The sequence below is a fragment of the Talpa occidentalis genome, unplaced genomic scaffold (assembly GCF_014898055.3).
Source record: "Talpa occidentalis isolate TD23 unplaced genomic scaffold, MPIMG_talOcc4v2.1 talOcc4.9, whole genome shotgun sequence".
Classification (NCBI taxonomy): Eukaryota; Metazoa; Chordata; class Mammalia; order Eulipotyphla; family Talpidae; genus Talpa; species Talpa occidentalis.
In genome coordinates, this window is record NW_023605305.1 from 2,665,733 (window position 1) to 2,692,622 (window position 26,890).

General features: G+C 51.2%; 1 long non-coding RNA gene and 1 pseudogene across 1 annotated transcript; one reads left to right on the forward strand and one right to left on the reverse strand.

Moving 5' to 3' along the window:
* The first annotated feature begins 10,003 nt into the window (after window positions 1-10,003).
* LOC129145187 (uncharacterized) lies at window positions 10,004-26,672 on the forward strand. Its single transcript, XR_008550379.1, has 4 exons — window positions 10,004-10,240; window positions 10,362-10,462; window positions 14,661-14,937; window positions 26,320-26,672. It is a non-coding gene; the product is annotated as an uncharacterized LOC129145187 (long non-coding RNA).
* LOC119235709 (male-enhanced antigen 1-like) lies at window positions 12,749-13,334 on the reverse strand (annotated as a pseudogene).
* Window positions 26,673-26,890: the final 218 nt, after the last annotated feature.

A 26,890-nucleotide genomic window follows, 5' to 3' on the forward strand; every position in this document is an offset into this window, starting at 1 on the left:
CCCAAGTCCTGGTGCCAGCCCCAGGCCGGGAGGCTGGCACAGCGCCTCCGCGTGGCTCTCTGCCTCGGTGTCTCCAGGCCCCCCTCCCTCCGTCCCTTCCTGGGTCCTCAGCGCCCCTCCCGTCCTCTCCAGCGTCTCCTCCCTGCTCGGCTCCACGCTTCCTTGGGTGGGGCAGGGACCCTGAAGCTCCCCCTGTCTATGGGGCTCACCCTGTTACATAAGTACAGTTGGCCCTTAAAGGGTGCGGGGTTGAGGTATACCTGCCCCCATGCCCTTGATAGTCCACATACAACTTTTGACTCCCCCAGAAATACCCAGAGCCTGCTGTTGACCCAAGACCGACCGACCACATGACAGCTGATCAGCGCCTATTTTGTCTATTAGTTGTTATATATGGTATTCTTTTTTAAGAAGATTATTATTTATTTATTTATGCATACAAGAGCTGGGGTACAGGCCAGAGGGGCGGGAGGTGAGAGGATTCATGAGAGACAGAGCGGGGAGCAGAACAGCAGACTGACTGAAACACACTGCTGAGGGGAGCAGGGGGAGACAGGAGAGGTCTGCTGCGCCATGTGGGCAGCTCCCTGGCTGGGGATGGAACTCGTGCTGCAGTGGCTGGCGACAGCTTCATAGTGCTGAGACTTAACCCCTTGCACCTCCAGGGAGGCCTTGTATTCTTATAATAAAGGAAGCTAGAGGAAGGAAACACATTCAGAGACTCAGAAGGGAAATAGGTCTGTGATACTGAGTTTTTGGATACCATGAGTCCTTGCCGTCCATTTACAAGAAAATCTGGGTGTAAGTGGGCCTGCGCTTGGAAGGGTCCAACCAGAGTCTGAACACACTCATGTGCAGGTACGCACCCTTAAAAAAATTCCATGCTAATCTGAAATGCAGATGTGAATCAGGTTCTGTATTATTATTTGCAACATCTGGTCACCCCAGCTGAGTCCTGCTAAGGTGACCTGAACCCACCCACTGCCCTTTATTTATTTATTTATTTTTAAAGATTTATTTATTTATTTATACAAGCACTGGGTACAGTCAGAAGTGCAGGAGGGTGAGAGAATTCACCAGAGCCAGAGCAGGGAACAGAACAGGCAGACGGACGCAGTACCCTGCTGAGGGGAGCAGCGGGCGGCAGGAGAGGTCTGCGCGCCATGTGGGACCCTCGCCGGCGGCTGGGGATTGAACTGGCACTGCAGAGGCTATGGGCAGCTTCCCAGCCCAGCGCCCAACCGCTGCGCCACCAGGGGAGGACCTGCCCTTTAATTCAGGAGGAAATTCAGCAGATTATTCTCTCTGTTCTCTCGGTCATGGAGTCCAAATGGGATCCGAACCCATGAGCTGTTCCTAGCCTGCCCGCCACACCCCAGTGAGGGCTGCGGGTGGCTGTATGGGTATAGACAATAAACTAATCAGTTAATAAGGAAGAGAATTGCAGGTCTAAGTGCTTTAATAAACCACAGCGATGGGGGAGTCCACGTTATGCTGGTTGCTTATGGAAGGTCGACCCGAGGAGGTAATTTTGAGCTGAATGATGGGAAGGGTCCAGCTTTAGAGCAGGAGACTTCCTGTGCAAGGACTCAGAGACAGGAAGAAGCTGATGCAGGTGGGGGAGGCAGTAGGAAGAGACAGGCTCAGCCAGGGCAGGATGTGGTCAGGAAGTTTAATCTTATTCTGCCCACAGTGGTGAACCACTGACAGGTGCTAAGCTGGGAAATGACATGGTCTGATTTTTTTCCCCTTCAAAGGATCACTCCAGACTGGTTGGGGGCAGCAGGAGAATGGAATGTTTGGACTTGGGCTAAGCAATGAGGGTGGGCAGACAAAATCCACTCTGGGCTGGAAAATCCACTCTGGGCTGGAGTCAACAGAAACTACTGATAGACTGACTTTGCGGGGACTGGGAAGAGGAATCAGTGATTACTTTTGCATTTTCGCTTCACTACGAGTGGTCAAGCCCCTTATGGAACTGAGGAAAATTCAAGAAGAGGCAGGCTCAGTGGGGAGGGAGCTTTCTACTTTGGAGAAGTAGAGCTAGGTGTCTGTTAGACCTCCAGTTCGAGGGACCTGCCACTTCTGCTACCTCTACCACGCTCACCCTCATTTCTTGCAATCAGTGCTCATTGCCATCATTTCATTAACATTCCCATTGCTACCTTCCCTTGGACTTCTTGGAACCCCAAGTCCAATGGCATTTGTCTGCCCTCTGCCTGAACTCCAGGTATATTGCACGATGTTGTTCCATTAATCCCTCATCCTTGACTGCTTTACTCCCTCCTGCCTTCCATCTCTCTCTGTATTGGTTCATCCTTCTGCTCCTGCATGGCACTGAGGTCCCTTTGTGGTCTTGGTTCACGTATCTTTCGGTCTACACCCCTTCCCTTTCCTGCATGGATCTTTGGTTCTAGCCAGAAAGAAAAATCTATGATTCTCTGAACACTCCTTGAACTTTGTTTTTCCTCCTTTGTGCTTGTCTGAGCTTCCATCTAGGGTCATTGACCTTCAGCCTAAAGACACCCCATGGAATTTCTTTGAGTGCATGCTGGAGAACTCTCAATTTTTATTTACTTGAAAATGTCTTTGTCTACCTTCATTAATATTAAAGGGCATTTTCTCAGGGCAGAGAACTTGAGTCTGGCAAGTTGTTTTGTGTTCCAGCACTTTTCTAATATTTCATTTCCTTTCGAATTCTGGTATTGCTGTGCGAAGGGGCTCTCTCTCTCTTCTCTTTGGGGGTCCCCGTTAAACATGCATCTAAAGGAAGCACTCCTCAGTGTAGCCTGTATGGTTTTAAATCTCTGTCTTCTTTCTTTTTATTTCTATGGGTTTTTTTTGTGGTTAGTTCATCTGACCAATCTTCAGCTTCACTAATTTTCTCATTTTCCTAAAATTTTTTATAGCTTTATCAAGGTCTAGTTTATGTGTAAAAATGCACATATTTCAAGTAAACAATTTTATGAGTTTTGTCACATTTTGACCCATGAATTTATTACTATAATTGAAATGATGAACATTTCCATCACCACAAATTTTTCTTATTTCCATATAACCTGCCCCTTTCTTGGGGTCTATCTCCAGGAAATTACTGATCCATTATCATCATAGATTAGTTCATGTTTTCTAGAATTTTATATAGGGAATCACACAGGCTGCTCCAAAGTTGTCATCCTGCCTCTTCCTTGCATCTTCATTGTAGGGAAAACTTTTCTGCTCTCCACTGTTGGTGTCAGAATGTTAACACTGTTACCTGAATGTCCTGTTTCCTGTTTTATTTTTTGGACCAAATCTTTCCAGTTTTCTTTTAAGAAACTTGGATGCCTATATCCTACCTTTCCATGTGACACCTAGGTTAATGGGTAGATACTCTGACTGGGTATAAAAGTCTAGGTTGTAAAATTTTCCCCTCAGAATTTTGAAGGCATTGTTTTGTTAATTCTAGTTTTCCCCACATTGCTAGCAATAAGGCAGATCTAGCCTGAACTTTGTGTTTTTTCATTTTCTTTGGAAATATTTTTATTCCTGGAGTTATGAAATTCTACCATGATGTACCCAGGATGGGACTTTAAAATTTATTGGGCTGGGTGCTCAGCAGGCTCTTTTAACCAGGAACCTTCTGTCCATCACTTCTTGCAGACTATGGTTTCTTGATAACTTGGTTCCTTTAGTTTTGTTGGCTTGTTCTTACTGGAACTTTGTTTATTGTGATGTCAGATTTCCTGTACTATTCTTTTTTTATTTCCATTATTTTGTCTTTTTAGTCTTTTTGGAGATCTCAATTATATCTACTCACCCTTTATTGATGTTTTAAATGAACTAATACTTTTTCATTTTCTAGAGCTCTTTCTTATTCTCTGATTTTTTTCCTTTCCTTTCATGGATGTGATATGTTCTCTCAAATCTCTGAGGATGTATTTAAGTTTTGTTCTTCTTTCTCACTGTTTCTATTTCCTCCTTGTTATTTTTTATTGTTTGTTTTGACCTGGTTTGTTGTAGGGGACTTTCCCCAATGCTTTTGTGATCCTTGGCTGTCTGTTCACAGGAATAAGTATATGTTCAAGGCTGTTCTTCTGGGGTGCCTCTTGGAGAGTTGTCAGGTCAGTTCTCCCAGATATCAGATCTCCAGGTCTTTCCTCTTGGATTAGTTTTCCCAGTGAGGGGCCCTCCTTTCTCCTGCCTGGGGTAGGTAAAAAAACCCTGCAGGGGAAGAACTGTGAATAACATTTCAGTGCCTAGACATTCACAAAATCCCCATTTTTATTAGAACATCTGACATCTTGCTATGCTCTGATACCTAAGCCTTTCCTGCTGAGTTTCACCAGACAATAAACCTCCTACAGGGTAGAGGTTATGTCATTGCTTTACTGGGTAGATTGGGGGGGGGGATCTGAGGTTCCTAACTATTCCTTATATAGATTATTAACACCCCTGCCCAGCAGTCAATTCCTAAACCCTTCCTGGATCCTTCAGCACAGACAAGTGTGCTTTCCAGTTGCTTTTGCACATCCCCTAGGCATTTAGTGGAGTGGTGAGACCTAAGTTTGTAACCAAGGGACCTATTTTACATCTTCCAGTGTTTTGTTGACATCATAGGTCTGATGTTATCTCCTCTCCATTTATTTTGTCCAGTTGCATCTAGATTTGTGTTTGTCATTGTTTTGGGATTTCTGGAGGAAGCAAAGACAAACTCCTGCCTGTGTCTCAACAGCTTTAATGTAAAACCCTTTGTCAAATATGATTTATGGCACTATCCTATTTGCTCCACTGATATTCCACTGACAAATTTCTATCATTTACACATTTATTCCTCTATCAGACTGTAAGCTCCCTTGAGGCAAGTGCTTGACATATTTTGTGTTTATATTTCCAATAGCATTGTGTGCCTGGCATATAATAAATGCTTAAGGCACATCTATGTATGCAATGTGTGCTGACATCAGAAAGAGACACAGAACTGGAAACAAAAGAAGATGGAAGTGGAGAAGCAGAGATATTTTTATACAACGACAGGCAGAGGCTTAGAGTTCAGATTGGGGTACCAAGGACCATTGGGTCAGAGGACTGACCCAGAATGAACCTGAATTGGGGTGCATCAACCTTCTACCCAACACCCATTGCCCTAGGAAGGGGCTCTGCAACTTGGTCAGCTTTCTGTTTTTCTGCCCCATACAATAGGTGTCCCAAGAAGGGACAGGTGCAGGTGACTTTGTCACAGGCAGCTGCCTGGGCCACAGAGTTGGACTGGCTTTGAAGAAAAGCTCCTTTTAAATTAGGTGGCAACATCAAAGAAAAGCCTCTGGAGCTTTTGTTGGTTGTTTTTTGTTTGTTGGTTTGTTTTGCTTTAATTTGTCTTTACATGGGTTTTTGTGCTTTTTTTTCCTTCCACAAACAAGAATAAGTTTATTTCTTAACAAAAAAGAGGCCCAAAGCCAAGAAGTTTCCGGAAGTGGATCTCTCAGCAGATCAGTGACATCATCCAGGAGGGAGCTTCTCTCCTGCTGCCTCCAGCCATTCATGGGTGTCTCCCAGGGGGGCCCAGATGGCTGTCAGGTCATTTGAAAAATGCATGAATATTTTACCTTATAAAGGATAGTGGGAGTCCTTGGGCAGGGGGATGAGGTGTTGTTTATGTGGAGGTCAGTTTTGCAAGATGGAAATGTTCTAGAGATGGATGCTCAACAATGTGAATATACTTAACACACCTGGACTGGACTTTTAAAAATGGTCAAGATGGTCAGTTTCATGTTGAGTGTATTTTATTACAACATAAAATTAAAAAAAAAATCAAAGTCTCAATCTCTTGATTTTGGTTGACTTTTAATCCCAGAGGTCTTAGTCCCTATCTCGTTGTCATCTAGTGAGCCAAAGGAGAAGCAGGAGTGCTGTCAGTCAGGGATGGAAAGTTCCAGAACTCAGTAGTCACCCAGGCTTAAGGTCACACCTGGCACAGAGCGTACTAGTCTCTTCCATTTCTGATTGTTTTCCACTTGAGGGAAGCACAGCTTCAGTTGCAGACTGGGGCTGGCTGAGGCCTGAGCATTGGTGTTAGAGATGAAGACCCTTCTAGAACTGCCGGAGCAGGGCTTCCAGACTCAGCCCTCTGATATTTGCATGGTAAGCCTCTGCAGGGGGATGAGCTGGAGGGCGTCCTGGACTTGTTGGCACCACTGTCTCCAAACCACAAGCAGCTCTGCACCCACTTTCTTGCCAGCACTGGTTTCTCCCACTGTGGGTGCCTCAACATTCTGTACCTTCTAGAACACAACGAATTGCAAATCACCCAAGTAACCATGCATAGGTATGGAGTGAGTGCCGACACTGCTGATTCACTATCTCATTCAATCTTCTTGGCAATGCTCTGGTGCAATAATTAACAGGCTCCTTTAATTGTAAGGAAGCTGGAATTCAGAGAGACCGTGCTCTCATCCCAGCCCCCGGAGCTGGTCGATATTGAAACCAGGTTCTGATCGCTCCTGAAATGACTGCTTTACCTTTCTTTTAATTCATAGACTGCTGTCTCAGAGGACTTTCAGCTATCTGTATGATAATGCCAGCTTTATTTTATAATTTCCCTGGATATTGATATGTAAGGATGTTACCAGTGCCCACAAAGGCAGCTTCGACTCAACAGCTCTGACTCAGAGATGGATCCTCAGAGTCAGGAGATAAGCCCATGTCTGCATTCAGGCGAGGCTGCCGCCCAGGGCTCCCAGCTGTCCCCTTCCCAGCTGAGGTCATGCCAGAATGTCCAGCAGAGGGCAGACCTGTGCCCTCCTCCCCCCTGCCCCACCATGGACACAAGTGGGGCCATTCCTGAAGATTTGGAATGGAGATGAAGAAAGGTTTTGGGAAAATAGCACCTTAGAGGTCACTTGCTTGTCCAGCAGCGGGGCCGTTTCTAATATTCTTTAAAGCATTTTTTTTAAAGATTTATTTATTTATCCATCCAAGAACTGGGGTACAGGCCAGAGGTGTGAGGGTGAGAGGATTCACCAGAGACAATGGGGAACAGAACAGGCAGACTGACTGAAGTACACTGCTGAGGGGAGCAGTGGGGAGACAGGAGAGGTCTGCAACGCCATGTGGGATTCTCGCCAGCCGGCTAGGGATTGAACCCACGCCACAGAAGCTGTGGCCAACTTCATAGCGCTGCACTCAACCACCTGCGCCACCAGGGAGGCCCTCTAATATATTTTTTAAAGCATTATTTTTTTTTAAAGATTTATTTTTATTTATTTATTTTACATGCACTGGGTACAGTCAGAAGCGCGGGAGGGTGAGAGAATTCACCAGAGCCAGAGCGGGGAGCAGAACAGGCAGAAGGACCGAAGTACACTGCTGAGGGGAGCAGCGGGCGGCAGGAGAGGTCTGCGCGCCATGTGGGACCCTCCTCCGGTGGCCGGGGAGCAGCCGGGGATCGAACCGGGGCTGCAGAGGCTGCGGGCAGCTTCGGAATCCAGCGCTCAACCACTGCGCCACCGGGGAGGCCCATAAAGCATTTTTTTAAGAGTTATTTATTTATGTTTCCAAGAACTGGAGCACAGTCCAGAGATGTGGGGTGGGGGGGTGAGCTGATTCACCAGAGACAATGTGGAACAGAGAACAGGCAGACTAACTGAAATCCACTGCTGAGGGGAGCAGCAGGGAGACAGGAGAGGTCTGCGCGCCCTGTGGGTCTTAACCCCTTGCACCACCAGGGAGGCCCCTGTTTCTAATATTTTTGTGGGCAGTGTATTTAAGTTGTCTTGTTCTTTCAAAAATGCATAATGCCCATCAAAGCCTTTAATGAAAGGGGCTGTTGGGTGAAACAACCACTAAGACCTCTGGAGAGAAAAAGAAAGTGTTGTCTTTAAGGCAAAAAGCACATCACCTAGTTAAAATAGGACCTTGGCTTTGCCATCCTATTCCTGACTTTTCATCATGAGGCTGATCATAGTCTGCAAGTATGCTGGGAGCGAAGCAGTTTCTACTGTGCAACACCATGAGGAAAGAGGGGTTTCCTCTATTACCACCCCCACCGCCCCGCCCCATCTCGCAGGGGCTCAGGGCCAGGACTTCAAGTCAGGGCCATGTGTTCTAGCCTCAGCAGGCTCCAAAGGCAGGACGAAGAATACAGATGGCAATATCTGTGTTGAGACAGGAGAGCCCTATTGGTCTTTAATTTCTGAAGAAAGAGAAACCCACAGAATGTTTGAGCAAAATTCTGCCCAAAAAAACAAAGGCGGGGCCTCTCTGGTGCTGCAAGGGATTAAACACTACACTGTGAAGCTGTCCACAGCCACTGTAGCACGAGTTCGATCCCCGGCCAGGGAGCTACCCACAGGGCGCAGCAGACCTCTCCTGTCCCCCTGCTGCTCCCCTCAGCAGTGTATCTCAGTAGATCCGCCTGTTCTGCTCCCCACTCTGTCTCTGGGAAATCCTCTCACCCCTCACATCTTTGGCCTGCAATCCAGCTCTTCTGTGCATAAATAAACAAATCTTTGCAAAAACAGACATACAAATCAACATAATGTCCAGGATGATGCTCTGATGAGTTTCCCCCAGTTTTCATTTTGATGTGTTTACCTGCCTGCAAGCTCCAGGAAAACCACTTCTTCAGGTTTGTTTAGTCTCCCGGAGGAGCGGGTGTATCCTGCGGCGTGGCCCCTCTGCTAGCTCCTCACCACTAGCCATGTGCCTGGCCGGGCCTGCTCATCGAGTCTTCAGTGTCCTCTTCCTGCCTGTGTTACCACCAGCGTTTCTGTAGCATCCATTGTTTTGCAAAATCTCCTCTGCATTGGCGGGTGGAAGAAAGTAAGGAGTAGAACACCCCTACCACCTTGACTCTTCCTCATGACTCCCAAATGTCAGTGTTGCGAAGGCTAGTGCAATGGTCATTCAGCAAAAAAATCTAAAGACTGCCCAGTTTCTGTTTCTCGGATGGGGGAAGAGAGAGGAAAGTTCTCTCCGAGCAGTGAGTTTCCTCCAGAAACAGCCCACCTATTGGGTTCATGTGTTTCATGTCATGTTAGAGCAATTAGTTCCTTGCAAACCATACAAAAGGACAGAAGTTTCAAGGCTTGGAATCACTATGGCAACGTCTCAGCTCCCCTGCCATGTCCAGGTCTTGGAATGGGAGGCACTGGTCATGCCATGGCCCTGAACTTGGCCACAAGACCTCAGGGGTCAGCCACTCGGTGCTCAGGAAGTAGACTTTTGCAGCATCCCGAGCAAAGTCCCCTGTTATGGGGGTGTACTGGGCCCCCAAAGATAGATGCAAGTCCTAATGTCTGAAACCTGGGAACGTGACCTTACTTGAAGGGTTCTTTGCAGGTGAGATTAAGGATCTAACCCCTGGGAGTTCCAACTGCAGGTGTCCTTGTGGGAGAGTGGACATACGGACCCGGGGAAGGCATCACATCATGCGAAGTGGGACTCAGGTGTCAGAGGGTTGTGGCCACAAGCCAAGGAACACCTGGAGATATTAGAACCGGAAGAGGCAGGACCGATCCCGCCCTGGAGCCCTCCCCACAGAGGGAGTGCGGCTGAGGTCACAGACTCTGGCCTCCAGGCTGTGAGACAATGCATCTCTGCTCGTTAAGCCTGTCCCCCCATCCATGGCAGCTCAGGAAGGAGACCCTGTGGGTGACCACTGCCCCCACCTCCCACACCTGTCTGTGTTTGAGGTGGAGAAAAGAGCTCTTTAATGTTGACTGAAGAACACATTTTTTTTCCTTTGAAAAAAGGTGAAACTTTTTCATGGACTCACGGTGGGGGGGGGGTCCCCCAAAAGTCATATGTTCAGAGTCAGCTCTGCATTGGCTGCATGGGGTCCCTGGACACTTTCTCGACCTGGCGGTAGCCCTGCTCCTATTTCCTCTGGTCCTCCTCTGGGCCAGAAGCTCACTCGAAAGCCCGCTTCCATCGCTACTACTCCTTCACTCTCTGGAAGAATTCTCTTTTTGTGGCATCATAAATGGTTTCCATGGAAATGAAAGGTTGAGTGAGAATGGTGCCCGTGTGCATGTAAACTTCAGAGTTTAACAAGGGCTATTGTTTTCGCCTGCCGCTGAGAGTCGTTCACTCTGAAGACGTTGTGGGCCACTTGGGATGTAGAGCCCCGGCTTCCTCATGTTCTAGCACATTCCAACCCTCATGGCTTACAGCACTGAGTAATGCAGGAACACCCCAGACCTTCCTGTCCCTGGCTCTTAGGCTCTCTCTTCTCTTGGCACTGGGGTGTCAATGTCAACAGGTGAGCTGTGGGTCAGCACGTGGGATCCACAGGGTAGGCTGTAGGCGAGATGGAAATCTGGGCGGGGCTGTCACAGCCTGAGACGTCGCCAATCGAATTCACCCTTTGTTTTGTGCCAAAGCTGGACACGCAGTTGGAAGGCAGACCCACGGCCATGTGCCCTCGCCCACAACCCTGAGGCCATGGGCTGTGAGATTGCACCTGCTTCTGCTGGCATAGAAGGTGAGGCCTCTGTGGAGCTCAGCCTTCTCTGAGATGGTCGTGGCAGGAGAAGAGACTGCAGCCGAGCCTCTGATGGACCCGGTGCACCAGACAGTCACCTGCATGAGGGCCCCAGCTGGGCTTGTCAGCCACTGATGCTCTGCACCCTGGTCATCCCCTGGTAACCCTTACTTCAGAGCAGGTGGGGTGATCATTGTACCCAAACAGGAGAGCTTTTGAGAGTGAACGGCAAAACCCACTGTTAGCAAGTAATACGCGCCAGCATTAGCCGTGTGTGCCATCTGAATGGTCCCTGGGAAAGATGGGTCTCTGGTAGTCCTGGCTTTAGGACAACCTGTGCCCAGAGCCACCTTAGGACTCAGCCTCTTCTCTCCTCAATCACGCATCAGCCCCGGCTGTCTGCTCTGGATGCACGTCCTGCCATGGCGCGGCTGTCCTGGGTCCAAGACCATTGCCACCAGTCAGATGTGACTGGTGACACTTGAGATGTGGCTGGCGTAACTGAGGAATAAAATCAAAATTTGATTGATTAGAATATGTTCATTTCAGTGGCCATCCGTGTCCAGGGGCTGCTTCCCTGGCCAATGCACACCTGGATGGTTTGGGTTGATCTCATGGCCCTGATATCACATTTGCCTAGACACCTCCACCGCGTCCCTAAGACACCAACCCCAACGTGCAAGTCCCTAGTTGACATCTTTACTTGAATGTCTAGTAAGCGCTTTAGATTTGACATACTCAAAACTAACCTTCTGTTCACAAGAAGATGCCACTTCACGCCTCTTAAGACGGCTTTTGAAAAGCAGACAAACAGAAAATAACAAGTGCTGGGAGGACATGGAGTCTCCGACCCTTGTGTGTTGCTGTTAAGAGTGTCAAATGGCGCATGCTGTAGACAATGATAGGACAGTTCTTCAAAAACGTAAACAGAATTACCACGTGATCTAGTAATCCTAGGTAGAGACCCAAAAGATCCCAAAGCAGGGAATCAAACCATTTGTTCCTACGTTCCTAACTTCACCGTTCACAATGGCCAACATGGGGAAGCAAACCAAGTACCCATGATGATGGAGGCGATGAACCAAATGTTGAAGACACATAAAATGGAATATTAGCCAGCCTTCAAAAAGGAAGGATGTTTTGATCTATGACATTGTGCATGAACCTTGAAGACATTATGGTGGTTGAAATAAGTCAGGTGCTGAGGGCGAATACTGTGTGATTCTTCTTATATGAGGTGCTAGGGTCATCCAGTTCAGGGAGACAGAAAGTGGACAGGTGGGTGCCAGTGCCGGGGCGGGGGTAGAGCCTAGTGGGGACAGAGCGGGGAAGGTGAAGAGTTCTGATGGAGGGGATGGTGGCACAAAAATGTGAACGTACTTGACGCCATAGACTGGACGCCAAAAAAGGACAAAAATGGTAGATTTTGTCATCTCTTTCACCGCAACAACAGAACCGAGTCTTCTGATTTTCCCTCCGAGCCTGCGCCTTCTGCAGACTTCCTATTTCAGTTTATACCAGCCCCATTTCTCTCCTGCACACGTCAAAGAACTCTGCTTTCCCTGGCGCCATGGCCAGCCGACCTCGGCTGCCCCACGTCCACGGGCCTTCTGAACTCACCACGTCCCAGACCGCCCACCGAGCCGGGCCCCGGACCAGATTCCTGGGTTTTCGCCCTTGCCTGTCGGTGGCCCCTTCAGTGGTCTTGCTGGGGTCAGAGAGCCTCTCCTCCCCCTCGGAGTGACGGTGTCTTTAGCACCAGGGCAAGCCCTGAGGTGTCTGTCCGCCTCGGCCCTCGCCGACTTTGCCCCCTCCCCTTCTGGTTGTCCACTCTGCTCCAGGCTCACAGGCCACCCCCTGTTCTTCAGAAACCCGGGGTGTCCTGCCCTAGGGCCTTGGCCTTTGCTTTGTCTCCTCCGTCTTGGAAGCGCTTCCCCCCAATCTTTGTGGCTGGTCCTCGCTTCTTGGTGGGCCCCTCCAGGCCCGTGTGGAAGCTTCAGCACCCCCAAACACACCCTTTCATCCTTGCTCACTTTTTTTTTTTGGCTGTGTACATGGGGTGCTTTATTCTCCACAGAGTGATACATGCTATGGTGGCTTGGGCTTGGGCCAATGTCCCCATATGTACAGAAATGAATCAAGTGGGTCTCTGAGGAGAAGCCTGATTTGCCTTGATGTGGAACGGGAGATGAGGAGGGTGGAGATACACATGACAACCAGGGGTGTGTTCAGTCCTGTGCTGGTTCCGGCCTGGAATGCAGGGAGATAAGGCAGCTCTCAGGGTGGTCACTGCCAGGCAGAGGTTGCCTGCCGGGCTTGGAGGGCCTTCTGCACCACGTCTTCCCTCTGGGCATCTGATATCTCCCGAGCCCAGGCAGGCACCCCTGGCGCAGGCAGGCTTCCTCCAGCCATCGTGCTCTTCACCAGCTCTACATGTTCTGGGTCCGTGGGACTAGAGCTGTGGCTGCTCAATGCTGTCGCTCCCTCTGCATCTTCATCCTCACTCTCTGATGATGGGTCTGGCAAATGAAGCCCCAGAGCCTGCTGGATCCTATCCTGGATAACAGCAGCTACATCTTCTCCATCCCCCACTGGTGCCAGCCCCACCTCTTCTTGTTCAGGATCTTGGTTCAAGGGCTGGTAGGAGTAGCCAGCTGGGCCTGCCCCGTTTTCCTCCTGCTCTTCTTCAGGCTCCTCACTGCTCCAATCCCCAGTGCCTTCTGGAGGGCCTTGTCACGGCCCTAGTTCCTCCGTGTGATTGGGGAAGACACGCTCAGGGCCCATGGTGTCTCCCCCTAGAACTACTGCTGCCATCCGGGCAGGGCCGCTCGGAGCCCGCCGTGGAACCCGCACCTCCACCTGCTCACTTTTATTCACCCACAAGAGGCCCTAGCTGACGAGCTACACTTGATCCTGTTTCTTTCCAGTCTCCCTATCAGCGTGGATGATGTTTACGGCAAAGGGTTTTAAATCCCTTTTATTCTTTGCCCAGGTCAGCACCGACAGGTGGTTGGCCCTCAGTAAATACTTGTGGCATTAGCGAGAGAACCCAGATGGAGGGGCCTGCTCAGGGTCCTGGCTTTTCGGAAACTCTGTGGTCAGAGGACGCCCAGACTCCTGCAGACACTCGAAGCCCCGTCTGGGGTCTGGCCTGGGGTTCTCGGTCAGGGCTGCCACGGCCCCTCGGGGAGCCTTGGTGACGTCTGCAGACATTTCTGGTTGTCCTGGGAGAGCAGGGGCGGCGGGCCCCTCGTGCCGGGATCTCCACTTGGTAGAGGCCAGAGAGCTCACCTTGCTAAACAGCCTCCAAGGCAGGGCACAGTTCCCCACAGCCAGGAATTACGGAGTAAAATGTTTATAGTGTGAAGGCTGAGAGACCCTGATTTAAGTGACCACATTAGGACTTACATCTGCATTTATTAAGGGGTGAGTTCCTGGGGGGCTGCTGTGCATCAAATCGTGTCGTCCAAAAGAGGTGCCATCAAGTTCTGACCCCAGCTTGAGCCCGTCTTTGGAATTCAGACCTTCACAGAAGTAAGCTAGTGAAATGAGGTTATTAGGGTGGCCCTAAGCCAGCACGGCTGGTGTTCTTACAAAAAGGGGAAATTGGGACATGTGCTCCCCAAAGGGAGAACACGGAGTGGAGGCACAGGCAGGAGACCACTGGCGGGAGGAAAGCAGGCACAGCTGGGCCCTCAGATGGCCTTGGGCCCTGGGATGGCTGGCGCACCTGACAGGGATGAGGCGGGTTTGCGCCAGCTCTTCCTCCCCTGGAGCCATCCGGGACATCCCACCGACACCTTGATTTCAGAGTAGTGGCCCCCAGACTGTGAGAGAATAGATCCCTGTTGTTTGAACCCCCTGGGGGGTATTGGTACCTTGATGGGGCTGCCCTGGGCCATGCATACACGGCTGGGAGGGGATCCAGCGTTACCTCCAAACTTCACACTCACCGGTCTTTGCCCTGAGACAACCAATGAGTCTCTCTGGGAAATGAGAGACTTTAGAGGGTGGTAGCGTGAGCCCCACCCAGGAGACACAAGGGTGTTCAGTCTTTCCGGCGAGCCTCAAACTTGGCACCTGGCGCTGGCCTGGGGCTGCGTGTAGAGCGCCGAGGCTGGAGTGTGTGTTGGAAGCCCCGCCTCCCGTGGGAGAATGGCCCCCAAGTGTGCTGCCATTAACTTTGACTCTATTTCAGCTCCACGGAGGCACAGCCCGCTGAGCCCGTCCAAACGGCCCAATCGCACCCCAGAAAGCTGCAGGTGGCCGACGCTGGGGGCTTCCTGGAGCGTCTGGCCCACCCTCGAGACCCCCCCCTGCAGCAGCGAAACCTCAAGGTCCTTTGGTCCCAAGGAAGGACGAAGCTTTGAACGTGGTCGTGTCTAACAACAAGTAAATAAATAATAAGGATAATTTAAAACTAAGCAAAGATGCGGATGTAAAGGCCACTCCCGGTCCCAGGAGCAAGACCGATGGTGAGTGGCCAGTTTTCATGAAGGGCTCCTGTAGCCCTATTAGCCGTGCTGGGATTCCAGAGAGATAATGTCTTTTCACATATAAGAGATCCTATTGATTTCCTGTTAGTATTATCCTGAAAATGTGCAGCGTGCAGCTACGGAGCAGAGACAATTTTCTAAAACCAGCTTTATGGGAAGAGAATGGTTATTGTAGCTCTTCCCATAAAATATAATCTCTTGTTCTCTTCCAAAATCTACCCGTCCCTCTGGGAATTTCCAGTTGTAATCTGTGGAAGTGAATTGATTTTTTTTTTTTTTTTGCATGTCTCAGTATTTTTGTATCTGGCTTCTCTACGTTTCTCATTGTTTTCTGAAGTCTGGCTTTTCTAGATGGTTATTTGAGCTTGTCTGAAAACTCGTTTTGGATGGGCGCTGTTGAGACACATGTGGTGGTGATGGGTGGTCCCTTGTATGTATGTATTCATGTGTGCATACGTGCATGCATGTAAGTGCACGTATGTGTATGTATCAGGCATGTTTCCATGTGGTACCATTGGTTTATAATACTATTTAGGTCTCAGGGCTACAGCTTCACACCTTAATAAGTATCTACAAGCACATACCATGCCGCTGCCCCCAGAAAGGCCCGGTTTCCAGCCACCACCATCCAATCTACCTCTACCCCTGCCTCCCACCCCTACTCCCTCCCCTCTGATAACCATCTTATTATCAGAGTCTCAGGGTTTGTTTTTATTTATTTATTTTTTTATTTTTTAATTTAAAAATTTTTTTTTTTTATAGAGGCATGTTATTTATTTATTTGTTTGTTTGTTTGTTTATACATGCACTGGGTACAGTCAGAAGCACGGGAGGGTGAGAGGATTCACCAGAGCCAGAGCGGGGAGCAGAGCAGGCAGAAGGACCGAAGGACACTGCTGAGGGGAGCAGCGGGCGGCAGGAGAGGTCTGCGCGCCATGCAGGACCCTCCTCCGGTGGCCGGGGAGCAGCCGGGGATCGAACCGGCACCGCAGAGATCGCGGGCAGCTTCGCAACCCAGCGCTCAACCGCTGCGCCACCGGGGAGGCCCGGTTTGTTTTTATTTTATTTTGTTTGTCCTTTGTTTCATTATCTTCCACGAGTGAGATCACACAGTATTTGTTTTGCTCGTTCTGACTTATTTTGCTTACCATAGTCCCCCCAGTTTCATCCAGTTGTTGAAAAGGACAAGATTTCACCTTTTATGTAGCTGAGCAGTATTCCTTTGTGTATATGGACCACATCTTAATCCACTCATCTGTTGATGGGCACTTAGGTTGCCTCCAAGTCTTGGCTATTGTAAATATGGCCTCCATGAACATTGGGGTGCAGATACCTTTTTGAATTAACATTTCCCTAAAGTCCTTCGTATTTAAATATCGTGCTACCAGCAATGGTTTCCTGACCTCATGAGTCTGATTGAGACGGCCCCGGTCATGGGGTCTTGTCCAGTCATGACATGACCTGCAGGCCAGCTGCGAGCCTGTCCTGTGGTTCTGTCTTCGGCCCCTCCTTCAATCTTTCTGTCCCAAACCCACCCATCCTTGGAGGTGCAGCCCCTCCTCTTGTATTTCATTACAGCCGCCTGCCCTTCTTTCAACTGCCCACACTGCTCCCTAACTCTGTGGCGGTGGCCCTGAGTTTTCATGTTTCTCTCTGTCCCCACTCCCGCCGCTCCTGCTCCACGCCTGCAGCCACCCCCTTGTCTCTGCACTGTCGCCTGATAACTTTTTAAAGAGCTACTTTTATTTGTACACACACATGTAAATATGTCATCTGATTGTGTATCTAATCAAATCTACTCAGCTATCACCTCGCTAGGTCACAGCATCGTAGACTGACAGGTGCCCCCGATGTGTTGAATTCCTAGCTCCCTGGACCTCAGAACGTGCTAGATTTGGAGCTGGGGTCTTAGATGAGGTAATTAAGTAAAACGAGGCCATCAGGGTAGGTTCTCGTCCAACCTGAGTGGGTCCTTGTTAGAAGAGGCAACGCACTAAAGGAGAGCACCCTGTAGGGACACCGGGAGCACCGACATCTAAAGCCCTGGAGAAGGGCCTCCCTGGTGGCACAAGGGGTTGAGCATCAGCAGAAGCTATTGGCAGCCACTGCAGCACGAGTTCGATCCCTGGCCAGGTTGCTGACCCACATGGCATAGCAGATCTCTCCTGTCTTCCCGCTGTTCCCCTCAGCAGTGGATTTCAGTAGATCTGCCTGTTCTGCTCTCCACTCTGTTTCTGGTGAGTCCTCTCACCCCCACACCTCTGGCCTACACCCCAGCTCTTGTATGCATAAATAAACAAATCTTAAAAAAATGTAAAGCCCAGGAGAGAGGCCTCTGAAAAAATCCACCTGCCAACACCCAGATCTCGGACTCCAGACACCTGAACTGGAGATTGGGGGTTGGGTGCTTCTGGGGTCCGGGCGCCATCTGTGGTGCTTGGTTGCAGCGGCTCCAGGAGATGAGTCCAGTGAACTGGTCACGAGTCCGGGGTGCTGGACAAAGGCCAAATTTCTCAGCTTGATATTCAAGACCCCTACGGCCCAGTGTCCACCTCCCCGCCCTTTGCCCTCAGGGTGTTCTCTTCCTGGGCAGCTTCCACCTGCCCGTCTGGCACGCAGACCCAAGCCAAGGTCACACCAAGGCCAGCCCGACCGTGATGCTCTGTCAACCAGCCAGGAGACCTGCAGGTCTGCTCACTGCAGACGGGACAGTGATTTCCAAACTGTATTCCCCGGGGCACCCCACCCGGGCTCCCGTGTGTACTGGGGGGTGACATCAAGTGAGAAGCAGCTTCTCCCAGGCCCTCGAGCAAGCAGAGCAAGCGGTTTGTTTGCTTTTCCACATATTATTTTAAAAAGGGTTCTGTGGGGCCGAAACGATGCTGGCGAGCACCGCTGGAAGTCCCTCCCAGAGTGTAATGACAGCAAAATGTCCAAAACAGTCATGTGAAGCTAATGGACCTTGCTCAGGAAACACTGAACCGAACAAAGCCCATGACGCTTCTGTCTAGGCTCCTGTGCTCCTCGCGAGGGGTAAATTCAATTATCAAAACTCATTGATTCTGAAAATGTCACTCCCATAGCAGACTGGCTGCTCTTACCCCATTAACGTGACCGCCACCGGCCGCCTCGTTAAGCCACTCTCTGGGTAGGAAAGGGTGGCGGATTGGATCCTCCGATACAGATGTGGACACAGTCAGGTCACAACTGGCCGGGCGGTGGTTGAACAACGGCTTCGTGAAGAAATCCATCCCTGCTGCTTTTTTTTTTTTTTAAAGATTTATTTATTTATCATACAAGAGCTGGGGTACAGGCCAGAGGTATGGGGGGGTGAGAGGATTCACCAGAGACAGAGTGGGGAGCAGAACAGGCGGATCTACTGAAACACACTGCTGAGGGGAGCAGCGGGAGACAGGAGAGGTCTGCCCCATGTGGGTCACCTCCCTGGCCGGGGATCGAACTTGTGCTGCAGAGGCTACAGGTAGCTTCATGGTGCTGAGACTTAATTCCTTGCGCCAACAGGGAGCCTCCCATCCCCATTTCTTGGAGCTGAACTTAGGACCAGGCTGCGTCTCTTCATTGCAATCTAAAAAGCACACTGAGGTCTTTGTGATTTCTGCAGCGATGATATTTCCTGCAGGAGTTAACTGCACATCTTGTATGATTGTGAGGCCACGACGAGACACCGAGAGGAGAGCTGCCTCACATCCACTCTCCAAGGGCTGCATAGACAGGGGCGGAGGGAGGAGACGTCTGGGCATCAAGCCCACTCCACCCAGGTCCTGTGGTGCAGCTCCCCTTTCAGGGTGTATCGCCGAGACGGGGATGTCACCAGGTCAGGGGCTGAAGGCTGAGCCATCACACCCCAGGTTTTTAGGCTTTGTGCTTAGACACGGTCCCCCCCTAAGTTTCTGGGAACTAAGCTAAGGTCCTTCTCCAGGTTTGGACCTTGTGCTTTGGAGACCTGCAGGAAGAAGATCCCGGCCCAGGGGTTTCTTAGCCCAGATGGTTTCTTAGCTTCTCAGTATCAGCAGCATATGAATCTGCAGCGGGGCCATGGGGCGCCCACCGCTCAGTAAGCCGGGAAAGACTGCTCAGACCTTCCCTGTAGAAATATGCAAGTTTGGGCCTCCCTGGTGGCGCAGGCGGTTCGCCGCACTGTGAAGCTGTCAGCAGCCTGTGAAGCTGTCAGCAGCCTCTGCAGCGCGGGCTCGATCCCGGCCGGCGAGAATCTCACATGGCATGGCAGACCTCTCCTGTCTCGCCCGCTGCTCCCCTCAGCAGTGTATTTCGTCAGTCTGCCTGTTCTGTTCCCCACTCTGTCTCTGGTGAATCCTCTCACCCTCCTGCGCGTCTGGCCTGTACCCCGGTTCTTGTATAAATAAATAAATCTTTAAAAAAAAAAGAAATACGCAAGTTTTCCTCCCACCTCCTCCCCCAGCACGCACAGGTATTAGATCTCAGCTCCCTGCATTTTTTTTCCCGAGAAAAGGACCATTCCCTTGGAGTCAAGGTAAGATTATGCTGCCACAGATGGATCTTGTGTGAGACGTGAGCCCTCCCTCCTCTGGAGGAGTATCATTCGTTTTCTCATAAAATTCCATAACTGGATTCATAAGGCAGCGCCATCCACCTGATTACCCCGGCCCGTCAGAGCCCCGCCATAGATTTCCTATGTTTCTGATCAGTTGCCATGGATATGGCTTTGGGTATCGCGGTTCTCAGCGTCCGCGAGCTGCACTTTTGTGGACTTCACCCACTGGAAGCACTAATTTGGGGAAGGCGCTCAGGATAAACCTTTTTTGTTTGTTTTTAATTCTTTTTCACACGAGTGGAAGGATTACAGAGCCAGGGGAAGCAGTGGGGAGGGGAGCTGGAACAAATTTGCCATATGCTTGCTTATTACCAAGCATTTGCATCTCATGCGCACTCAGCTCCCATGGCCGGCCTGCTCTGGAGAGATTTCCCTCCGAGGTGGCTGTGTTTGGGGGACCCTTTCAATCACCGCCTCCCTCTCCCTGTCGTGCTCATCACATCCCAGCGTAATTACTTGTTTACCTGTCTGAGTCCTTCTCCCCTCCCCCCACGCGCTGTGCAGCCCTGGAGAGGAACCCCAGCTTGCGGCTGCGTCCCCACAGCCTCTGGGGCTCCGCAGGGAGGGGAGCGTTCCAGGCGTCATCCGTGGGTGAGGGATTCTCCCCTCTCAGCCAGCTGAGAGTGGCGCTAAATCTGAGATCCTTTGTTTGAGACAAGGTTTTCTGGTTGTGAGAAGATAATGCTCAAGGACTGGGGGTACAGAGAGGAGGGAGGGGACCAGCGCAGGGGGAGCTGGGGCAGAGCTGGGTGCACACTCTGGCCTCCTGCAGCAGGAGGCTGCCCAGGGGCTGCGGGAGCAGAAGTTTGACTCTGCTGTGCCATCACTAGCAGGTGACTTGGGGCTCCCTCCCCCCCGCCTTTACCTCTCAGCCAACATCTTTTCTCCATCGCTCTTGCCCCTCCATGGTTTCTTCTCCTTCCCAAATTCCCCGGCCTCTGTGGCCTCTCTGATTTCTTTCCACGGTGTCATTCTCTCTATGAACACTAGCTGCCCCTTCCGTCAGTCCTGTGGCTTCTTCCTTCAAGTGCCTACACCGACAATCTGGTCCAAGTCATCTTTCCAGACAGAGCAAAGTCTGGCCAGCGATTGGTGACCCTGTGTTACCCGCGGTCCACTCAAATATGGCCGGACGTCAGTGTCCAAGGCTAGAGAGCCTGGCTGCCCATGACCAATGTCCCCCAGAGATGTGGGCGGGGCCCTGGGCCGCTCGGAGTGGGATCTGCAGTCCCCCCGTGTAGCAGCAATGTGGGTGGGGCCTGGACTGCAACTGTCCGGGGAAGAGCCCTGAAGTCGAGCAAGGCAGCTCTGCCTCCCCCGGTTCTTTTTTTTTTTTTTTTTAATATATATATATTTTTTTATAGAGGCATGTTTTATTTATTTATTTATTTGTTTGTTTGTTTTGTTTATACAAGCACTGGGTACAGTCAGAAGCGTGGGAGGGTGAGAGAATTCACCAGAGCCAGAGCGGGGAGCAGAGCAGGCAGAAGGACCGAAGGACACTGCTGAGGGGAGCAGCGGGCGGCAGGAGAGGTCTGCACGCCATGTGGGACCCTCCCCCGGAGGCCGGGGAGCGGACGGGGATCGAACCGGCGCCGCAGAGGCTGCGGGCAGCTTTGCAACCCAGCGCTCAACCACTGCGCCACCGGGGAGACCCTCCCCCTGGTTCTTGGTGGAAGGACCCAGCTTGGGTGGCACCCAGCGCTGCGCTCTGTGGGAATAGGCCCGTGTGGCTTTATGAGTCAGCTCCATGTTTCCCAAGGGGGGAGTATGGAGCACTGCCGGGAGCGAACATCCCTGCTTGTTTGAGGGAGTCATGGCAGAAGGTGGCCTCTGTTCCTGGGGACACTGCTGTGTCGTCGGTGCCGCCTTCCGGCCACCTCGAACATTCTTTCTTCCATCCCAGGGATGGCGTCACCCCCAAGCGGACTGAATCCAGAGCAAGCCAGTGAGCACCAGAGCTGTGGATCAGGGAGGTCCGAAAGCCCTGCTTTCTCTTGACCTCTAATGATATGACCCACTATATCTCCCTATTATTTAAACCAGTTTACTTGGGTGTTTGTAATTTACAGCTGAAAGCAGGGTGGATGGCTGAGGGGGTAGAGGTGGAGGGGGAGCCTGTGGGCGTGGGGTCACCGGGCAGTACCAGTGCAGCCAGGGTCATTCTGAATATTGAGAGGGGCAGGGCCAGTTTCACAGACTACCCCCTCGGCATCACAAGAGGCCTGGGCTCTACTTAAATACTCTGCTGTTGCCATCTTGAAATGCCTAACAATTTTTGAGCGAGGGTCTGCATTTCCACCCTGCGCACCTTCCATAGCCGGTCAGGGCAGGTGCACCACGTCTTGGGGGGGGGGCGGGCAGAGCACCGGTATTGTTGAGGAGCCTCCGTCCCCCCCAGGGACAGAAGGGCATGTGCACTCCTGGTCTAGTGTCATGGGGCCTCCTGCCAGGAAGCCTCTGCTCATACTACCCCACTGCAGGCCTGAGACATCGGGGTCGGCTCAGGCCCCCTGGGCGCCCCTAGGGGTGTGGACAGAGGGAGAGAGTCATGGCTCATAGGAAGTTTCTTCCCCATTTGCAGGAATTTGGGGACATTTATAGCCAAAGTTAAAGTTTAATGGTTTGATTGTTTAAGAGCTGAATAAACAAGCAATACACACACACACACACACACTCACGCATGCACACACACTACAATGTTTGCTGGACCTGAATTAAATTGACTGTTGTGAGCTTCCTCTGCCCTCCAGAGACCTAGCTTTGATTCACAGAGGAACTGGCCTGCCCTTACCGTGTGTGTGTGTGTGTGTGTGTGTGCGCGCGCGTGTGTGTCTCCACACATCCAGGTGGCAATGACGCTGCCTCCGCCGGCCTGGCCCAGGCGGTCTGGCCCCTTGTGTCCTTTCATCCCACTAATGTTGTCACTGAGTGATTGTTACTTTGGAGATAATTAATGTGTCCCATTTTAGTGCAAAAATATACCTTGTCCCAGGTCACATGACAAATGTAACCATAAAAAGTTTAAAATGCTATTATTTAAAATTTATTTTCTCATAAAAAATGGTTCCTGAAATGATCATAATTTGAATAACTTGCTCTATAGTTATAACACATTATGCCCTGGCCAGGGGCCAGCTCTGGGAACCCTGGAGCCTCAGGAGATCTTCCCCAGGACTCTGTCCCCCTGCCCCCCACAGCACCTGCTCCTCCAGATGCTCAGGCCTGTCCGTTTCACAGAAACCCCAACCCGGGCTGCAGGTCATCTGTTTCCGCTCCTTCTCCCCGCCCCTAAAATGGCATTTTGTTATTTTTCGGTGAAGTTATTGGGAAGGTATAAGGATTTTTCTTAGAATGGCTTTAATTTTTTTTTAAGATTTATTTTTATTTATGCACACAAGAGCTGGGGTGCAGGCCAGAGGTATGGGGGGGGGTGAGAGGATTCCCCAGAGACAGAGTGGGGAACAGAACAGGCGGATCCACTGAAACACACTGCTGAGGGGAGCAGCGGGGAGACAGGAGAGGTCTGCTGCGCCATGTGTAGCTCCCTGGCCGGGGATGACACTCGTGCTGCAGAGGCTGCGGACAGCTTCACAGTGCTGAGCCTTAACCCCTGCACCCCCAGGGAGGCCCGCACGACTTTAATTTTTAAAGGAAAGTGCATGACACAGAATAGAACTCCCGGGAGTAATAACCTTTTGTTCTTCATAGGTGTTTCCTGACCTTCACTTTGGGGATCCCTCTCCTCCCCCCAAACATGCCTGGCCTCAGAGTCACCCCCAGCGCTTGGAGGCAGGAAGTCCTTGGTCATCATTGTGTGATGAGAACTTCTGGGTTTCTGGCCCAGGGTGGGGTGGCGTCACCTGAAACCCATTGCTATGCCGACAGCGTCCCTGCTGTGCCATCTGCGGCCTGCCCAGGGCACTCCTGTGCTGGGGGCCACCCCTGCTTCATTCCTGTCCATTCGTTCCCTTAAATTCTGAGGGGATGGGTCGCAAGGGGTTAAAATCAAAGGGTGGGCAGACTTGGTTCCCTCCTGAGGTTGAAGGAGAATCCATTCCCCTGCCTGTCCCAGCTGCTGGAGGCTGCCCATGTTCCTGGGCTTGTGGTCCATCCATCCTCCAGGCGGGCCAAGGCTTCTACAAATCGCCCTCTCCTGCTTCCGCCTTCACCATCGTGTCTGGCTCATCCTCCTGTCTCCTCTTTAAAAAGTTTGATTACACTGACACCCCCCCCCCATCATCTAGGGCACTCCCCCGACTCAAGATCTTTAATATAATCACAGCTGCCAAGGACTTCTTGCTGCCTGAGGGCACACAGCATCAGGTCACAGGGATTAGGATATGTATCTCTTTGGGGGATTATTCTGGACCCTGTAGACAGGGGCCATGGTTACTCCCACTTTACAGATGAGGACACTGAGGCTCAGAGGACATGCCCAAGGTCACACAGCAGATGTGGAGCAGCTGGGACTTGATCTCTTACCTCCGTCATTGAGAGCAGCATGCTGCTTTATGCTTCCTCCTGGTGATGGTGGGTGCACGCAGCCCCACACCTGCAAGGGGTCCTGGGCATTCTCCCTCATGGCCGAATCACCAGCACGGGCTGCTGGTCTGCTGAGCGAGGCCAGGATGCAGGCAAGTTCCCACCAGCACCTGCCATTTCCAGCCCAGCAGCCCTGGCCTGTGTGCCCGGGGCTGCCTGTCTGTCTGTGCCCGGGGTTTGTCCCGTCCCTCTGGGCCTGGCCCGTGTGGGAGCAATGTTGGTCCAGCTGGGCGCTTGTTGGATACACAGCAGCTCGGCCATGCCACGGCCCACTGAGTCAGAACCAGCTGCCCCGCCATCCTCACTGAGAAGGGCTGGCCCACCCTCCAGCCCTGCCTCCGCCTCTCCCAGGCCCTCTGCAGGTGTCTGGGCCAGGATGCCCGCAGCCAGGTGGGGGTGGGGGAGTGTCAGGAAGTGTCTGTGTGGCTCTTTCTGTCTTGGCTTCTGGGAGCTGGCAGTGGAAGAGGTCCCGGCTAGCAGTCCTAGGAGCCCTACAGCTGGTGGGGGAGATGGCCCGGCAGCTGCGGGGACTCCAGGGCCTCCTGCGGCTGCCTCTCTCCAGGGCACAGCTGGGCAGCTGTCTGTGCAGCGCAGGGCACCAGGTCCTGCCTCCCCTGCATTAGCCACGGTGCGTGGCGATGGGCAAGCGTGACATGACTTTGACCTTGGGGTGTAGTCTGCTCCCCCTCACTCTGAGAGTGCCTCAACATGTTGGCCTGGTACGTTCTGAGCACTGTGGAGTTTTGGCAGAGTGGCTGATAAGTATTTTTAGTGCTTTCCTCCTTAATGTTGGCCAGAAACCCATAGTCATTACTCATGAACAGGGCACGCTTCCTCCCTGTTTCCAGAAGAGTCCGGGATGTCCTCCCATGCCCACTGAGGGGCCCTGCCCTGGGCTTCTAAGACATCTCTGAAGTCAGCATAATGCCAACACCTATGACAAAGCACCACCCCTGCTCTTTTTCATAGGATAAGCTCTCATTTAAAAAAAGTAATTAATTGTCAAAATAGTGGCACAATATAGATCATACAAAATTTACCATTTTACCACTTTTAAGCATGTAGTTCAGGGCATTAAGCACATTCATATGGGGCCGTCATGCCCGCCTCCTCTGCAAGTCTCTGCATCGTGCCCGGCTGAAACCCTGTGCCCTCCCACCCTCTGCCACCCCGGCACCCCACTTGTGTCTGTGACTGTCCCTGCTCTGGGGGTCTCCTATGAGTGGGCTCACGTGGGAGCTGTCCTTTCATGTCAGCAACACAGTGTTTGTCTTTTGTGAATGCCTTCAAGTTTCACCCACGATGTAGGTCCCAACCTCCTTAACAGTCACTCGTCTAACTGACAAAAGCCACGCTAAATTAAAACACAAGTGCATTTTTGGTTTTGGACAAGTCGTTTTTGGGTAGACTGGAGCTTGCCCGTGAAGGCAGGGCAGCGTCTGCTTTCCAAAGAGGAGGCGCAAGGAGCAAGACCCCACCATCGGGGCTCCAGGGGTGCTGGCTGGGCACCCGCAGGCTTGGGGCACAGAACTCCTTCCCCAAATGCCAGGACACCAATCACCTCTGCCAAGGGGACCACGCCAGCCTCCTCAGCATCTTCCCTCCCGCTTCCCCTTGTGGATCTTATTTTTTAATGGCTGTACCTTCCAGACCGCAAGGGACAAGACTCCCTCAGAAAAATCTCACCGTCGGTGGAGGGATAATAGCCCCAAGGATCCAGTCCAGTAAACACAGATTCTTTTGTGATGTGCTTTCCAAGTGAAGCACACGCTTTGGGATTAATTAAACTCTTTTCTAGCTGCCTGCCAGTGTAACCTTTCTTTTATGCTTCTTAGGGGGGCACACGGTGTAAAAAGTCAAATCTATTATGTTCATGACTTGGAGGGGAAGATCTGGGACAAAATTACCCAACACACTGTGTTTTTTAATTTTTTTTCCCCGAGTATTGGGTCAAACGGGAAGTTCTTTGAGCCATGTGTGAGCTGAGCAGTGGGTTCAACGCAGAAGAGAAGTGATTTAGAGTTAAAGCCACAGAGACCCCTGTTGACAGAGTGAACCCCAATGATCAGCACACTTGGGGGCATGTGCAGAGGTTTGTGAAAGTCGAGTGCTGACTAAGTAAGCCTTAGCCCGGGTTCTCGTTCCAATCTTGCTGGGATTTCGAGTGCACGACATAGAATTAATTTTACAGTGACTTCTTTTCACTGTTTCTTTCTTGACAGTGTCACTTATCTGATCTCTCAACTGGTCAGGAAAAAATCTGTATCAGCCATCGCTGGAGCCCAGATGGGGTCATCTGGCCGCAGCAGGAGGCAGCAGGGAGCCTCGGCAGGCGTGGAGCCGAGACGAGATGCTTTCCTGGAAGAAGTTGTTCCAGCGGCTCCATCTCCACGTCCCATGAGTATCTTTCAAGTCTTCCCTCTTCCTGGCCTCCATCTCTAGGAGCTTTGGGAAAAAAACAACACACTTCCATTTTTAAGAATTTGGCTTTTCACTTTATATCAAAGCACATACCAGGTAACAAAAAACAGAAAAGAGATAAAGTTGAAAAGCAGCTTACTTACCCCCTCTCTCCCCAGAGCGACCTTCCTGTCTCAGGCCTGCATTCCCGAGGGCGACACCACTTTTGTTCACTTTATCAGTTTTAGACACTTTTTTTTTTTTTTTTTTTAAAGATTCATTTATTTATTTATGCAAGCACTGGGTACAGTCAGAAGCGCAGGAGGGTGAGAGGATTCACCAGAGCCAGAGTGGGGAGCAGAACAGGCAGAAGGACCGAAGTACACTGCTGAG